Source organism: Pinus tabuliformis, chromosome X, assembly GCF_031772625.1.
Source record: "Pinus tabuliformis cultivar Carrire ecotype Pingquan chromosome X, CPIR1, whole genome shotgun sequence".
Classification (NCBI taxonomy): domain Eukaryota; kingdom Viridiplantae; phylum Streptophyta; class Pinopsida; order Pinales; family Pinaceae; genus Pinus; species Pinus tabuliformis.
In genome coordinates, this window is record NC_142308.1 from 145,845,935 (window position 1) to 145,850,944 (window position 5,010).

Genomic DNA, 5,010 nt, shown 5'->3' on the forward strand with positions numbered 1-5,010 from the left:
TATGGCAGGGTGTGCAACACTAGAACACAATCCTCGCTAAGAGGGAGTGTTAGTTTTTGTAGCATCAGATGTGTTATAGTCTTGAAACTTTGTGGAGATGCTAGAATACATGAGTTCTACATAACCCACAAATCATTTCTAGAAATTCCACCTTGAAGTGTCTCAATTAGATTATTAGCCGATTTTTAAATATTTCCTAAGTCTAAACTTAGGGAGTATGGTTAATTAATCAATGTTAATTGAGATCAGATGTGAATCATCTAGAAACTCACACAGATCTTTAGGAAATTAATCTAGACCATAGATTATGCTTTAATATTGGTCGTTGGTGCCCTAATAGAGGATTATAAGAAGAAGTCGGTGAGTAGATGGAGAACACACTTGAGACACTTGTGGAGTTCGATTTCCTTGGCAGTTCAATTTCCAGAGAGCAACAATGGTTGTCAAAAAGCCAAAGATCGAAGTAGAGACAATGCGGGCAAGGACATTGAGGTTGAACGAAGTTTCCCAGATCCAGCGAGTGCATTTGTAGAGAAGCCAAAGTTTCTATAGGAGGTTGCACAGTCTTAGCGCATAAGCCTCATAAGGTAGTTCAATCTGCTGAAGAGGGAAAGTGTTTTCACTTCCAGAGGTGAGACAAAGGTTCTAGAGTGCCAGAGAGACGTTTTCCGAGCTAGCAGCAGGCAAAACAACTTGATTAGCACGCGATTCAGGTAGTAGTTGCAGTACGAAGCTTCAGGTTGACGTAGGGCCCATGCAACCTAGTTGGACAACTTGCTTTTCAGAGGAAGTCCAGTGCCATAACTGCTCGAAGTGATGGTAATTTACCTCTAGATATTTTTTCCAGTATTTTCTCTGCAGGATAGCCAAATTTCAGCATCCAGATTATTTTACTCATAATTTCTCACTACTACATAATAATAAAACCCTCAACTGTTGCACCGGTTTTCCCAAGTTGGGTTTTTCCAGGGGCATTTGTGTAAAAATTATTATTTAAATTTTATGTGTGTGTGCGCTATATTTTTCAGTTTCCAACGTTATTTTCTTCCGTAGTTTATTTGTGAAAATCACAATGTGAATGATTTGATATTTGTCGTAGTAGACAACATATAAATTTTTAAATAAATTAATAATGAGAAAAATAAATTCCATTTGATGTGATAGATGAGATTTTCACATGGTATCAGAGTGTAAGTGATTAGCCGAGAAGCTGGGAATTTCGTTATTCAAAGGGAGCAGCAGGCCGAAATTCTCAAGGGTTGTGCAATACCTAGACAGGAAAATCGAATTGTTGGGCAAGTGTTCAATTTTTCAGTTGCAAGTTGGCAGAAAAGGAAATTTTCCCAAGATAATGATTCCAACAGTTAGAGGGAGCAACAACAACTCAGATTTTTGTTGAGCAGATTCCTTGGTTGGACGCAGAGGGTTTTGCAGCAATAAAATTAGCGTCGAGTGGAAGAGAAAAACACACACAATAGAGGGAAAAATTCTCTCAGGGGACTTTGAGTTTAAGAGGTTCGATTTTCTAGTTGCATATTGGTAGGAGTTGCGAGCAAATTTTATCACTCCAGCACGGGGTGTGAATCGCAGTTCTAGCAGCCAAGCATAGGGAAAGAGGGAGTTTTCGACAAGTTTGTTGAAATGGAAACAACTGGGCTTGGAGATCAGGATAGGTTGGAGGGAGCCTCCAACTATGTCATCTGGAAGGATACATGTCCTTTCTTTTATATGAGTATGGCCTGAAAGCCTACGTAGACAATGTGGTAGCAGTTCCCCAGGATGCAGATAAGATGAAGGAGTATAGAAAGGAAATTGCGAAGCAAAAGCAGATGATTTTAGATGGAGTCTGAGATCATATAGCCTCACATATTTCTGGTAAGAATAATGACAGGGAAATGTGGGTAGCTATCTCCACGCTATATCAGAGTTCTTCCGAGTATTGGAAGATGTTTCTGCAAGAGAAGCTGAGAACCATCGGGATGTAGAAGGGTGAAGGAATAGATCCCTTCCTCACCTGGATTTAGGAGATCTGTGATCAACTAGCAGTTGTTGGGGAGGTGCCCCAACCTATAGAGCTTGTACAATTGACACTAAATAGTGTCTCAAAGGGCTGACCAGTGTTTGTCCAAAGCATATTAGGCATAGACACTTTGCCTGTTTGGGACAGAATGTGGGTTGATCTACAACAGGAGGAGTTGAGTCGAGCTATAGTAAAGAGAACCATCAATGGTAGCAACAACAAGGGCATGAAGAGTGATAAGGAAGAAGAGAATGTGGCCCTTGCATCAAAGGGTCCTAATCAGGAGTAGGGGGAGCAGAAGAAGAAGAAGAAGAAGAAGGACCTATCAAAGGTCAAGTGCTTCAGATGTGCTGAGCTTGGTCACTACAACATGCAGTGTCCTCTCAAAAAGAAGGATAATAAGGAGAAGTAGGACCAAGTGACGATGTCAACCGAGATAGACAAGTTGTCCTCCAGGTTGGAGGAATACTTTGCTATGATGGCAGCCATACCTCTAGGAGCGAGGTGGGGTGACATGGAGCTATAGTCCAAAATTGTAGAGATTGGGCAAGATCCTTGAGGCGTCCTCCTCATGGATCATCACCTTACTATGGGCATCCACAGTATCCAGTAGGAAGATGGATGAACATCAATGATGCAGTTAGATCCAGAGTGACAGTTATAGACTAGTAGCAATCGAGTGCTGAGGAGCGCAGTGCAGTGTTAACAAAAGAGCATGTGGCTTAATGCAGAGTTGGAAGCAACGCAGATTCTTCAGTGGACAGTGCAGTAGCCTATAGAAGTGAAGACTTGGGAGACAAATGCATCATACTGAACACAATTGATTCAATATTTAGGATGCTTCTAAGTTGTAGTAGTTGCAATTGAAACAACAACATATGAGAGGGAGTTGTAGTGCAGATGCAGGGTTGGCAATAATATGGCAGTGTCAACAACAACACAAATGCAACATCAAAGTTGCGCAGTGGTTGGTGGGCAGTGGCCAGACATCAACAACGTGACAGAGGGTGGTACAGAGACAGGGTGTTATGGCAGGGTGTGCAACGCTAGAACACAATCCTCGCTAAGAAGGAGTGTTAGTTTTTGTAGCATCAGATGTGTTATAGTCTTGAAACTTTGTGGAGAGGCTAGAATACATGAGTTCTCTAGAACCCATAAATTGTTTCAAGAAATTCCACATAGAAGTGTCTCAATTAGATTATTAGTCGATTTTTAAATATTTCCTAATCTAAAGTTAGGGAATATGGTTAATTAATCCGTATTAACTGAGATCAGGTGTGAATCATCTAGAAATTCACACGGATCGATAGGAAATCAATCTGGGCCATCGATTATGTTTTAATCTTGGTTGTTGGTGCCACAACAGAGGATTATAAGAAGAAGCCAATGAGTAGATGGAGAACACACTAGAGACACTTGTGGAGTTTGATTTCCTTGGTAGTTCAATTTCCAGAGAGAAACAATAGTTGTCGGAAAGTTATAGATTGAAGTAGCGACAATGAGGGGCAAGGAAAATGAGGTTGGAGGAATTTTTCTAGATCCAGTGAGTGCATTTGCAAAGAGGCAGAAGTTTCTCCAGGAGGTTGCACAGTCCTACCGCATAAGACTCAGTGGGGAGTTCGATTTATTGAAGAGGGAAAATGTTTTCAGTTCTAGAGGCCAGACAAAGGTTCCAGAGTGTCGGAGAGACGTTTTCCCAACTAGCAACAAGTAGAATGACTTGATTAGCACCTTATTCAGGCAATAGTTGCAGCAGGAAGGCTTTAGGTTGACGTAGGGCCCACGCAAGCCTAGTTGGACGACTTGCTTTTCAAAGGCAGTCCAGTGCCATAATTGCTCAGAGTGAGGGTAATTTCCCTCTAGATATTTTTTCCAGTATTTTCTCAGCAGGATAGCCAGATTTCGGCATATAGATTATTGTACTCAGAATTTCTCACTACTACATAATAATAAAACCTCAAATGCTGCATCGGTTTTCCCAAGTTGGGTTTTTCTAAGGACATTTGTCCAATTATAACTGTGTAAATTTTATGTGTGTGTGTTTTAGATTTTCTCAGTTTCCAACGCTATTTTCTTCCGCAATTTATTTGTGAAAATCACAGTGTGCATTATTTGATATTTGTCGAAGCAGACAACAAATAAATTGTTAAATAATTAACAATTAGAAAAACAATTTCCAGTTGATGTGATAGATGAGATTTTCACATGGTATCGGAGCGTAAGTGATTAGCCGAGAAGGTCAGAAGCAGAGAAGGGAATTTCATTATTCAAAGGGAGCAACAGGCTGAAATTCTCAGGGGTTGTGTAGTACCTCGACATGAAGTTCGAATTGTTGGGCAAGGGTTCAATTTTTCAGTTGCAGGTTGGCAGAAAAGGTGATTTGTCCAGGATAGTGATTCCAATAGTCAGAGGGAGGAACAACAACTCAGATTTTTGCTAAGAAGATTCCTTGGTTGGACGCAAAGGGTTTTGCAGCAACAAAATCGACGTCTAGTGGAAGATAAAAACACTCACAACAGAGGGAAAATTTCTCTCTGGGGACTTAGAGTTTTAGAGGTTCGATTTTCCAGTTGCAAATTGGCAGGTGTTATGTGCAGATTTTATCACTCTAGCAGGGGGTGTGAATAGAAGTTCCAACAACCAAGCATAGGGAAAGAGGGAGTTTTCGACAAGTTTGTTGAGATGGACACAATTGGGCTTAGAGAACAGGATAGGTTGGAGGGAGCCTCCAACTATGTCATCTCGAAGGTTAGGATGTCCTTTCTTCTAGATGAATATGACCCGAAAGCCTACGTCGACAATGTGTTAGTAGTTCCCTAGGATGTAGATCAACTAAAGGAGTACATAAAGGAAATGGCGAAGGAAAAGTGGATGATTTTGGATGGAGTTCGAGATCATATCGCATATTTCTAGTAAGAATACTGACAAGGAAATGTGGGTAGCTCTCTCCATGCTATATAAAAGTTCTTCCGAGTAGCGGAAGATGTTTC